The sequence below is a fragment of the Vombatus ursinus genome, unplaced genomic scaffold, assembly GCF_900497805.2.
Source record: "Vombatus ursinus unplaced genomic scaffold, bare-nosed wombat genome assembly UNPS02005286.1, whole genome shotgun sequence".
Classification (NCBI taxonomy): Eukaryota; Metazoa; Chordata; class Mammalia; order Diprotodontia; family Vombatidae; genus Vombatus; species Vombatus ursinus.
The window spans coordinates 4,117,134-4,130,578 of NW_020945064.1; the positions used below are offsets into that span (position 1 = coordinate 4,117,134).

Here is a 13,445-nt window from a genome sequence, read left to right on the forward strand (position 1 = left end):
GGGGAACAGCAGCACATAAGGAAGGCAAGCAAGTCGCCCTCAATGGTCCAGGTCTTTAGGGTCACTGTTAGCTTTCAGATGCCTCCTTTGTAGATGAGGGAGTTGGACGGGCCCTTTGCAGCTCTAACATTGGATGATTTTAATTCATTCGGCAAAAATTTGCTTGGATTCAGACAAGAGTGAAACCATGAATCTCATGAAATAATTTTAATTTCAAATTCATTCTGATGGATGAGAAAAAACACCCAATTTACTTAAGCCACACTTTCTAGAATTAATAGCCTAACACACAAGAGATGAGAAGGTAGCAGGGTATTTACATTCTCTCTTCCTTTACCAACATTTAACTTCTAATACCTAACAGTTTTAAGGGGCACCTGGGCTCCCACTGCATGGACTTGTAAAATAAGATACTTCTTCTCAATACAGAATGTAGTTAATTTTCTCCTGGTAGAAAACTATGTCCATGAAGTGGTCTTACTCTCTCTAAGTTCTGAAACTTAGCTTAGCGTAAAATGGGAGCTCCAGATACCCTTCTAAATGAAGAAAAGAAAAAACCCAGGAAACCTAACTCGAGCATTCTGGGAATCTGGTGCCAAATACATACAATATTTGAAGCCAGTTAATTTAAGCCTGTTTGCTTCTTCTTTTCCTCTCTTTTTGACTATATTAAGTTTGCTCTAGTGAAAAATGTGGATAGGTAAAATGTTCTGTATTTCCAAATAAAACTCTGGCAGAATTTCCAGGGTCTCAACTCAATAAGATGTTGGTGCCCACTAGCATTAAGTACTTTTTATACTGTCCGATTACCCTACACCATCCTAACTGTACCATCCTGACCCAGTTGCGTAAATTTTAAATCCTTAAGCAAAATTTGTAGAAAAAGCTTCACCTATAACCCATCATATCTCCCACCACAAATCTGTCTTCCAACACAGCAACCTTTAATTACCCTTGCAGATATGAAAGGGCTGAAAAGGAAGCAAGGACTGAATGGTTGAAAGAAATAAAAACTTCCATTAAAGGTGCTAACTGCTTCTGATTTTAAGTATGAAAGAGATTATACCTCACACACAGCTTATCATTGCAAAAATCTGATATCATAGAATGTAATAAATCAAATAATCCAAAACACATTTGACACTACAGAGATATTCCCATGCTTCTTGTCCATGTTTCCATGCATGTTTTGTCCAATGATTTCCTATCACACAGGCTCGGGAAAAATGCTTCCCTATTGGTTCATTTCTAGCTGCATTCTGAACAGCTGTCCTTCTTAGGCTTCCGATTTATTTCCTTGCTTCAGTCCAGACCAGCCTGTTAATTTCTAGGTATCAGCACAGATTCCACAAAAGAAGAATGAAGTACAGAGAACAAAACAAAACAAAAAAAATTACCTGTCTTCATGCCAAAGGGTATTTTGGAGGGGAGTCTGACAGAAACTGACTTTTCAATCCAATGCAGTCTATCCAATTAAGCTATCATTTTCCCCTCAGGATACCTTTCAGGGATTATCTCAGATATAAGAAGGACTTCAGTTACTCTGCAATTATATTCAGCAAAAATGAGCATCATATTATTAATAAAAAATCCTGATGAAACCAGATGTCCAGGCCAAAAATAGTATTACTCCTACTAATACCTAACATTTATAGTGCACTTTAAGGTTTGCAAAGTGCTTTGCACACATCTCATTTGATTATTTTTAACAATAATAAGGCAGACATTTAAATTTCTCTTTTAAATATGAAGAGTGAAATAAGTAGCCCCAAAATAACAATAGACACAAACACCACAACAATGAAGATTAAAAGATCAGGAATAAACAACAATGTTCCCAGAAAATGGATGATGAAACATCTCCCTACTCAAGGTAGAGAGCTGGGGGCGAGGGGGGTGTTCTAACTAGGGCGGGAGAGGCAGAAGAGGCAAGGTCACTCTAACGGCTGTTTTTGCTTAATTATTTTCTTTGTTACAAGAGAAAATTCAATATTTCCCTTGCGGGAAGGGTGGGAGTATTCCCAGAAATAACTGTAACCCCCCCCCCAAAAAGGCATCAGAAAAACTGATTTTTAAAAAATAGATTTCAATTATAAAGATTTGTTGCACACCTTCAATGTGATTTATCAGTTCAGTGGGGGTGGGGTAGGGGTGGTAAAGAGATGGGAGGAAAGGAGGAACAGAGTAAAAGGATGACAGATGTTGCTGTTGCCGTTGTTATTGTTTTTACCGTAAAGGAATAGAGGTCCAACTTTTGCAGCTAAATCAATAGGAAGCTTCTCAGAATACGGAAATTCAGTCTACACACAATTTTTTACATATCATGTAAAGTCGGGTTCAAATATGATTTGAAAGCCCTTACTTATTTATCCGCCTTCCTGGCAGAGAACTTTCAAGACCAGAAACTTCTTGGAGGCCTCTGAGTAAGTTTGTGTGTCTCAACCACTCCCCACTCACTGGACTTGTCAGGAAAGAATTTGTACATATTCCCTAATCCTACCTGGCAAAGACGAATAAATTCAATACCTCCTAGTTCAGCCAGGAAGCACCACTTTATAAAATTCATTAAATAATTTCTTTTTTTTTTTCTTTACTATTTTCCAGATTTATCACATAACCAGAATGAGAATAACTTGCAGAGACAGCAAAAGGTCTTGTCTCCCAAAATTCTATCCCATCTGTACAGATGATCATCTCCCATCTATATAAACATTTATCAATAAATGGTTTCAGGATCAACACATTTTGGAAGTCTCAAATATTAAAATATACTTGTTTCTAATTTGCTGTAGGCTTAGGAAGCAGAACCCAAATTTGTTAGAACTATATACAAAATAAGAATAAATAGGCTCAGAATGAGGGCCTGAGAAAACTCTCACCTATCAAGAGGGATACTTTGTGACATGTAAGTTGGGGGCCTACTTAATAACCCTTCCTGATTTTTATAGAGGTTCTGGGTATATATTTCCAAATAGCTGAGCTCCAGATGGATAAGGTATTACCAAACATATTTTAACAGTGAAATTTCCAACAATAATAAAACTATTTAAAATGGATGGGATGACTACAGAAATGTTTTACAAGACTGCACACATATGACCAATATCAAATTGCTTACCATTTTAGGGAAAGTGAGAGGAAGAAAAATCTGGAACCCAAAATCTTATAAAAAATGAATGTTAAAAATTGTCTTAATATGTAATTAGAAAAAAATAAAACATTATTTAAAAAAAAAGAAAATGAGTGAATGCTTAAATTTCAAGTTTGGAGTTTCATGTATTAGTAAGATACTTATATTTTCTCATAAGCAGTTTGTTTACATGTACCTACATGTTTACATATGTGTACAACTTATCTGCAAGTCAAGAGCATGGCTCCTGCATCAGTGAATAGATGAAGTAGAGAAATTAGCGAAAAGCCCTTCTCTTCATTATTAGTGTTTCTGCAGCACCTAAAATAGCTTGGTGTTTTTCATTCCAGCACTGGCCCAAAAACGTGAAACCAGTTTTAAGCAGTATTGGAATGGCATTTATTCATGACTGGGGTTTCTCTCTCATTTTATGAATGCCATTCCATTATTATTTCCCTGATGTAATGTGCATGTATGTGATGTCATTTGGGGTATCTTTAAAAAATGAAATCTTAAGCTAAAAATAGAATAAAATAAAATGGATGGGGACAAAAACAGGTTCCAGATTATTCCACTGAGCACCAGAAAGAATTATAACATACCTAGTTAAGGGGTAGTGTTCCACATCTCACTGCCATAGCAACACTGATAAAGTGTTAATAGTGAAAAGAGGGGCCTTTGCTTTCATAGGAAGCTGGAGGTAAGTAAAAGAACTTGGAATTTCCTGGTTGGCTGCTGTCCTTTGCTCTTGAAGAGGACCACAATGACATCACTATGTTGGAGTCAAGATACAGTGTGTCCGACTGACTGTGGTTGAGCAGACCAATGTGGGCTTGGAAGGTTCCACCGGAGGTCAGGCACAAAGGGTCGATGTGAACATTTGGAAGGGAGATGTCTCTAAATTTGTGCATCTCACATTTCTTTTGAGCTACCTCACTCACTGAGCACTCACTGAGCACTGAGCCTTCTTTGAAGAGGGCATGCCAAGCTGGGCGGTCCTGGGCCAGTGTCTCCCATGTCACACAACTAATTCCAAAGTACTTCAGAGAGACCTTGAGAGTGTCCTTGTATCACTTCTGACCACCATGCGAATGCTTGCCCTGTATGAGTTCTCCATAAAATAGTCTTTTCGGCAAATGTGTGTTGGCATTTGAACAACGTGGCCAGCCCATCGGAGTTGTGCTTTCTGCGGTAGGGTTTGAATGCTTGGCAGTTTAGCTCCAGAAAGGACCTCGGTGTCCAGTACCTGATGTTGCCTGGTGATCTTCAGACTATTCCTAAGGCAATTTAAATGGAAGCGATTCAGTTTCCTGGCATGGCACTGGTAGACTGTCCAAGTTTCACAGGCATACAACAATGAGGTCAGCACAACGGCTCTGGAGACCTTTGGTTTGGTAGGCAATCTAATACATCTTCTCTTCCACACTTTATTTCAGAACCTCCCAAACACTGAGCTAGTTCTGGCAATGTGTGCATCAACCTCATCATCTATATGTATATCCCTGGAAAGTACACTGTCAAGGTAAATGAACTTAACCACAGCATTCAAAACTTCTCCATTTGCTGTAACCGATGGTTCCACAGATGGATGGTGTGGTGCTGGCTGGTGGAGAACCTCTGTTTTCTTGGTGTTAATTGTTGGGCCAAAATCAGCACAAGTAGCAGAGAATCAATCCATAATTTGTTGCATCTTGGCCTTAAAGGCTGCATTGAGTGAACAATCATCTGTGAACGAAAGTCATGCACCAATGCCCCCTCCGCTTTGTTCTTGGCTCGTAGCTTCCTCAAGTTAAATAATTTACCATCAGTGCAGGAGCTGATTTCATGCTGTTTTCATCCTCACTTAAGGCATCTGACAACATCATTGAAAATATCATGCTAAAAAGCATAGGCACACATACCTGCTTTCTAAAAGCAATCTGGCCTGTTCCGTCCCCCCACCCCCGCCCCGTTCAACCCCAGCTCCAGTTCACTGTCCCATCCCATTGCACACTGAAATCTAGGCAACAGACATTCTTCATCTACTTCATCTTTCCTGTGTGGTGGACTGCCCAGACTGCATGGAGTGAGTACAGATCTCTTCTAGGAGACTTGATGCAATAAGAACATCGCCTTTCCATCCACAAACAGGAGCATTTCAAGGGCCTCATCGTCCCCAGGGAAGCCCCTTCTCGCTCAGATACTGCTGGCTCACCTTCATCACGGCAGCTGTGGCTAGCAGACACCTCCCTCCTGGTTTTAGGCCTCCTTTGATGTTTACTACCAGAGGAGTGCTGAATGGAGTTCCTTATCTCATTAAATCTCCCAGAGAATCTTAAATGATAGTCATGAATGGATGAGAGACACCTGGTTATGAAAGAGCCTGAAAAGGAGTTTTGTTCTACAGAAAATTCAAAGGCTCTCTCCTCATCAACAAAGAAGCATAAAGGAATCTTACATTCTCTCCATCTTTCAGTCAACTGTGAAACGGTAAAGACATGGTTCATTAGTGAATGTTATTTGGGAAAGCTTTCTTGGTCCCTACTAAAAGCCCCATTAAGGTTCCCTTCAATTCATGTGAGGATAACAACTCCCAAAGCCTTTGGTATGGAGAAGACAGAAAGCATATATGTCAGCAGCTACTTATGTCTTCTTGGTCATCATTTTTGGTATTAAAAGGGTCTGAGATTTCTTGGTATATTCTGTTCATTGAGATACCTTAAATATTGTTCTTGCAACATCCTCCTAACTTTATCTCCTCCAGCACAGATGTCTATATATTGACAGATTTTTTTTCACCAAGAAATGTATACTAGTATACAGTTCTACCATTAATAATAAGAGGGCATATTTTCATTTTTTCAGTTCGGTCATTTTCAGTCATGTCTGACTCTTCATGACCCCATTTGGGGTTTTCTTGGCAGACATACTAGAGTGGTTTGCCATTTCCTTCTCCAGCTCATTTTACAGACGACGAAACTAAGGCAAACAGGGTTAAGTGACTTGCCCAAGGTCACACAGCTAGTAAGTGACTGAAGCTTTTTTTTCCTTTTTAATTTTAACCAAATCAAATCAATATACAATGATATTTGATGGCTCCAATGCAGAAGAGGGAAAAGCCAGGCATGGAGAGAAATAAAGTCGGTCTAATTCAGCTGCTCTTCTCACTTTGCTCTCTCTGGCGCTATTTCTACCTCCTCTATCAGCACATCTCGGATGGTGATGCCAGGGTCCAGGTGTGGTGGTTCTACTATCTCCAATGAAGAAAAGTTTATCAAAATGTCTTTTGCCAGTCTTTTCCATTTTTCTCCTGTCTGCAGTCCTCCTTCAATAATCACCCTTCAGTGGTGTTGGGATGACGTTTCTCAGCTGGATCTCTTGGCAAGCTTTCTTTAAATTGGTTTTGCCCTCCACTGTTTCCCTCTGCTTCATGAGACAAAACTGTCCATAATCATTGATCGACCCTCCGTGTTAAATTTTTATAAACAAATTTATATTTTAACCCAGTGTTGCCTTTGGCAGCCACCTCTCTCCATTTGGCAAATGGCTCAGATGTCTGACTACTAAGTTGTTTTCTAAGTTCTTTTCACCTTGTTGTGGCAATTAATTTACACCGCATGTAATTATTACATTGGATGAAATTATTATAGTCAGTGCTCACGTCATTTCTGTTGTTCCTTTCTCATTATTTATTTCTAATTACTTGTTAAAATAATTCAGGGTTAAGTGGTTTCAATGGGACAATACCTTTTTTCTCACACTCATTTTTTCTTATTTATTACTAATTCTGATCTTAGTTATGACAAGGTAATTGATTGGTCTGACAGACTCTGGGATAATTCCCACATCAATAACGAATCTTTTTCTCTTTGTTAAAATAGAATCCACTTTATTTTTATGGTGTTATTTGGTACTTGTCACACCCAACACCTACCAATACTTCCCTCCCCCAAAAAAACTATTCATGATATAGAGGCCTGAAGTTTCTATGTCATTTACAAGTCTTTGTGTTTCTGTCATTCTTTCTTCCTTAACCCTGTTCTCTCTCATATTTTTCTCCATCTTCATTTTTTTCTACCTTTGCATTGAAATCACCTGATATAACAGTGCATACTGATTTGATATTATTAAAGGTAATGAGAAATCAATATTATTATTATTGATGTTGGAATTGTTGATTCACCAATGACAATCTGGCAATATGTGAAAAGAATCACAAAGCTGATCGTACTCTTTGACCTAGCAATACCAGTGCTTTAAACTTCGTCTTAAAGATAAGATTAAATAAAAGGAAAAAAAGGTCCTAGTTATACCAAAATATTTTCAGTCTTATTTGCAAAAAGAAAAACCCTGAAATAACCTGTATATCCAATAATGATGAAGGGCTGGATAGATTATGGTATATTAATGATATGGAATACTATGATGCTGTAAAAAAATGTGGTAAGTCAGAAGAAAACAAGGAAATATAAGAATTACACATGTAGAATAACACTGACCAGCAAAATAAGAATAATATACATTGATCTCTCTCTCTCTCTCTCTCTCACACACACACACACACACACACACACACACACACAAAAGCAATGGAGCTTTTTTAGGTACACAGAGATTCAGGAAGAGTCACAGAACAGTGAACTATTTTTTTTTAATTTGGGAAAGTGTATGTAATAATCTGGTTTTATGCCTATTTAGTCTCTCTCTATAAATGGTTCAAATGTGGGGGTCTGGGTTGGAGATTTGCTCTATATTTATTCTGAATATTGTTTTATTGGTGTTTGCTATGAATGCTGAGTTATAATAACAATAATAGGATAAAAAGACCCAATTCCTATGTCCTTAGAGGCACATAGAAAGCAACTGAAAATCACAGTTGGAAATGATACCACCACATCCTCACAATCATCTTTCTCAAATCAAATGCCTCTCCTTGTCCCAGAGTGGCTGGATCAATTCTACCCTCCGAGATGCTTTCCTAATTTCCTGTCTCTGAAGCCACACTCTATAATTTAGTATTAGCGAACGATGAGCAGAGACAATGTGTCCTTTGTTGCAGCATTCTGCACGATATTTACCTTTTTCTCCAACATAAACTCTCCCTCTGTTTTCTCAAGGCAGCTGAGCTGCCAAAACCCTGTCAAAGGAGTAATTACTCGTCCCCACTTCCTTCCTGGTTTTGTTACATTCCAGACCCTTTGTGCTACCAAGTGTTTCTCCAGCCAGCTGAGAGCTGGGCAGGTTTAAAATGCAGTCGTTGGAGGAGGGAGCGATCCTTTCTTCTTCACACGTGCCAAAGGGCACCAGGAGGCCCTCTGCGCTCACCTAAAGGGCGGCAGCTCTTATATCTGGCCGCCTTTTCACTCAATCTACCTTCTTCCAAAGGGGCAGCTAAGGCATTTGGATCAGGTTTTAGCTGCAACTCTTCACACACAATGAAGGGGATAGATGAGACCATATCTAAGGTCTCCCCCACCTTGAAATCCTATGAATCTTAGTTACATTACTTTGCTGGCAGAAATTTTAATCTATTTTTTGTCATTTCAGACCCCTATGTTCAAAGCTATTCAAATATTAGCCTGTGTGTATAGGAGATACCTATATGTGACCTTTCTGGAAGCCCCTGGGCCTCTGGATCTCGAAAATACTAATTTTCTAGACTTGTAATTACAATTCTTTAAATCTCCACATTCCAAAAGATCCCAGACCTCTGGATCCTGATGACAAGACCTATCATTTTAAGGTGACTTTTTTTTCCTTTGAGTATATATTTATGGCTTACTTAGTTTCTTTCTCTGAGATGAGGTTATTTAAATTCTCTATTTCTTGTTCTGTTAATCTGAGTTATTTATATTTTTGTAAATATCCATCCATTTCATTAAGTGATAGTTTTATTGGCATATAATTGGGCAAAACTGCTTCTAATAATTTCCCTGATGTTCTTTTTGCTGACTATTTTGGACAAGGGTAATTTGATTTTCCTCCTCTTTTAAAAAAATCAAATTTGGTAATGGTTTATTATTATTTTTTAAATAGTTCTTAAGTTTTATCAGTTCAATAGCCTTTTTGTTTTTGATTTTATTTATATCTCTAATCTTCAGAACTTCTGTTTTTGTATTTGGTTGGGGCGCCCCCATGATCTGATAAATCCATGTAAAAATTTTTGGCCCTCTCTTCATACTAAAGTGTCTGAATTATTATGGTATTAAAAGATAAAATATGTTGGTATTACTCGATGCTATACATCTATTTTTTGCATTTCTGAGTTTCTAAACTTCTTCTGTGTCATCTGCTGGCCTTCACGTGTCACCTGCAGCTTCTGAAAAACTCCCCCAAAATTTCCATTTAATTTCTTATGCTGACCTAGGATATATTGAAACTGCAGTGGGGAAAGCTGTGATGCGGAAGGGATGACTAGTTGTTTTTTCAGTTGCATGCTCAATTCAAAGATCTGTTTTCTCTCTTTTGTTAATGAAACAATTTGATATGAATTTTCCCCAATGACTTTTGCCTACTTCCCTCAAATTTTGATGTTTTGCCTTATTCTTGTCATTTCTTTGATAAAATTATTTATTATTTCTAAGATTTGTTCTCTGACCCACATATTTTCAAGGATAACTTCTGGCCTCCATTTAAGTTTGAAAACTTTCTTCAAATGCCCTTACTGATTATTTTTATTACATCATGCTAAATAAAAATGTGTTTAGTATTTCTACTTTCCTATATTTTATTTATGAGATTTCCTTAATGGTCAATTTTTGTAAAGCTGCCATGCACAGCAGAGGAATATCAATAGTCTTTTCAACTCCCAGTCAGTAATCACCAGTGATCTAAAATATTTAATTTTATAAAATTTTCTTCAAGTCCTAATTTCTTTCTTATTTATCTTTTTGTTCGATTTGTGTAGGTCTGAAGGAGAAGCAATGAGGTCTCCAACTATTACAGTTTTGCTATCTCTTTTCCCCTGTAACTTGATTAGCTTTTTCTTTAAGCATTTAGATGCTAGCATTTAGATGCTTTACTATTCAGTGCATGTACTATATTAAGTATTGATATTGTTCCATTATCTATGGCACTTTTAAGAATAATGTAGTATCCCTGCTTATCTCTTTTAAAGATGAATATTTATGCTACTCCTGCTTGTGTAATATGTCTGAGGAATACGAAATTCTGCTGCAACTCCTAATTTGAATTCTGCATAAATCTTTATGTTCCAAATGTGTTTCTTGTAACCAATGTATCATGTATTCTGCTTTCTTAACTGTTCTTCTACTCTCTATTTAATCGATGAGTTCAATTCAATCACAGTTACTACTATTAATAATCTTATTATTACTATTATATATTATTACTTAATATTACTATTAATAGCTAGCAAATTCTCTTATAGTTTCTCCTCTCTTTTCCCTCACTTCTATTTGCAAAAAAAGAAGATGGGGAAAGAAAAGCAATAGGATTCATATTAGTAATCTATAAATGAAACAGTCTGATCCCTTTCCTCCGCCTCCCTTCTCTTCATCCAGCCAAGATAACAATGACTGATTTTTTATACTTTCAATCTCCGCTTTGTGGTACACATTTCAAAGCTAAAGTTTATTTTGCTTGTGACTTTTCCATTCCCAACCCTACCCTTCCTCTCAAACACTGTCCTCACCATTCCCTGTTGAATTTAATGTATTTCTAAAACTCTGCATGTGTGTGTGTGTGCACGTGCACGTGAGTGTGCGTGCATCTTCAACCCTCCTTTACCCAGTTCAGCTAAGACTGAGACTCATGAGATGCCAGATCCTCTCCTACTCTCCTCTGTGTGTGTATGTACATATATGTATATATATGTGTTTGTGTGTGTATGTGTATATATACATATATATATTACTCTTCTGCACTCCAATCATGAGAAATAATAATTTCCTCTCCTTCTTCATTTTCTTCTCTAGTGTATTCTATTTTCTCTTCCTTTTTCCCCCTTTTAAAACAAAACAAAACAAAACAAAAAGAGGAACAGAGCCACCCCCAGATCCTGTGTTTGCCCCTTCTGTGACTGTTGAAAACAGTGGGATTCTGGAGGGACCCAAGTATCTTCCCCATATTAGAAGGTAAACACTTAATCATCATTTAACCGCTTCCAAATGCTCAAATGTATTTACATTTCCAGGTTTCTCTTGTCCTCTGTGTTTTCATTTCAAAGATTCTATCTAGCTCTGGTCTTTTCATCAGGAATGCTTGAAAGTACTTTATCTATTAAGAGATGCATCATCCCCTGTAGGATTATACCAAGTTTTGCAGGGCTAATTATTCTGGGTTGTGCCAAGAACTGCTATAATTGCTTATTACCATGGTGCTATGGTGTTATTATTAACTTCGCATTCACAGCACATTCTTGATCTTTTTCTTTTGCCTTTTAGGGCAAAATATTGCAAGATCTTTTCTGGTAGAGGTGGCAGCTGCCAGGTCCTGTGTGATCCGGACTGTGGTTCTTTGTTATATGAACCTGGCTATTTGTTATATTTGTACTTGGGCCTGGAAACTCTGGAGTTTTGCTGACATTCCTGGATATTCTCAATTCGAGTTTTTTGGTGTTGTTTTTTTTTTCAGGAGATGACTGGTGGATTCTTTCTATTTAAATTGCCCTCTGATTCCAACAGATCTGGGTAGCTTTCTTTTATGATTTCTTAAAATACGGTATCCATGTTTTCTATTTGGTGATGATTTTCAGGCAGTCCAGTGATTCTTAAATTATCTGTCCTTGACTGTTTTCTGTATCAGCTGTTTTTGATAACAAATACCTTCTATGTTCTAATTTTGCTTTTGTTCAAACTGCCTTAGCTGATCCACTGGCTAACGTTACTGAACTGCCTTTTCCTCCCTCTCTTTCTTCATTGGTCTCTGTTGTAAAGGGTCACTTTCCAAGAAGTGGAAGGAGGGTCTTATTCAGAAATTAAGGTGATGTAATAAGCAGAGCATTTTTTTCTTCTCTACTGGACTTAGGATTCTATCAGTTCCAAGAGCTTGTGGAAAAGATATTCCTGTGCCAATGCAGACTGGCAACTAAGTGCCAGTTACTTTTAGTTTTAAAAGGAGAGTCATAAAGGCAGGATATGAACCTAGGTCTTCCCAGGCCAGCTTTTCATCCACTACAAAAACGCTGCCTTCCCAACAAAAAATATTGATAAAAATTAAAAAGAGAATAACTTGGTTTCTAATAGACTAATCCAATTCTCATGGTTTCTCCCATCCGTTCCCTTCCTTCCAGCACAGGGCCACCAACCTAGTTCAGACCCTCATCATACCTCACCTGGACACTTGTAACTGCCTCCTAGTTGGCCTTAAGTCTCTCCCTTCTCCAATCCGTAGCTGCCAAAGCGATCTTCTTAAATCATGGGTCTAACTCAGTCACTACTCTGCTCCATAAGTTCCAGAGGCCCCTTATTACCTCTCAAATCAAATACAAACACCTCCTTCTCAGCATTTAAGGTCCTTTACAACATGGTTCCAATTTGCCATTCCAGGCTTCAATAAAACCTCCTGAAATGTGGACTCTCAGAATTCAAGAGCTTATTTTCAAACTTCATTCACAATGTACTCTAACAGAATACAAAGGAGACTTCAATAATGAAAATGCCTCTGGCAAATCCTTTAAGATGGTCATGTAAGAGAAGGTCATATTCCAAAAACCAGACTTCAATACAGAATTCGAGTCTGCATTTCATTGAAAGTACTTTAATCAATGTTGTGAGCCTGCCTTAGTAGTGAAACAGGAAATAAATATCACTAAAACAGGCATGTCTCAATTATGTCACTAAAAAGGACAGTTTTACAATGTTCGTGCCTCCGAGGCGGCTTGGGGTTTAGATGTGGCTGCCCAGATTCTCGTGGTCCCAAGACAAAAGACAAAATCATTTACTTGAAAGACCATACCCACATTTATACTTCTAAGCATCAGATGAAGAAATTAAGTTGGGTTGTAATTTGATGTAATGAAAAGAACATAGAATGAGGTACAGAGCTGACCCCAGTCATACGACTGAGGGCAGGGAAAGGGAAGAGAAGGGAAGAAGCATTTACATGATGCCTACTATGTACCAGGCACTGTGCCAAGTACTTGTTATAAATATCTCATTTGATCCCTGCAACAACCCTATAAAGGAGGTGCTATTATGACCCCCATTTTACAGCTGAGGAAACGGAGGCAAACAGAGGTTAAGTGACTTGCCCAGGGCTATATCCACTGCACCATCTACTTGCCTTGGGCAACTAACAATCCCTCTGAATCTCAGTTTCTTCATCTGTAAAACAGGCATAAAATACTTAGAGTACCTCCTTCACTGGGCTATGA

The 13,445-nt window shown here is 37.9% G+C and overlaps 1 protein-coding gene across 2 annotated transcripts in view; it reads right to left on the reverse strand.

Annotated features, from left to right (window-relative positions):
- TANGO6 (transport and golgi organization 6 homolog) overlaps window positions 1–13,445 on the reverse strand; it is a 198,530-nt gene that overhangs the window by 164,163 nt on the left and 20,922 nt on the right. The window lies entirely within an intron of this gene.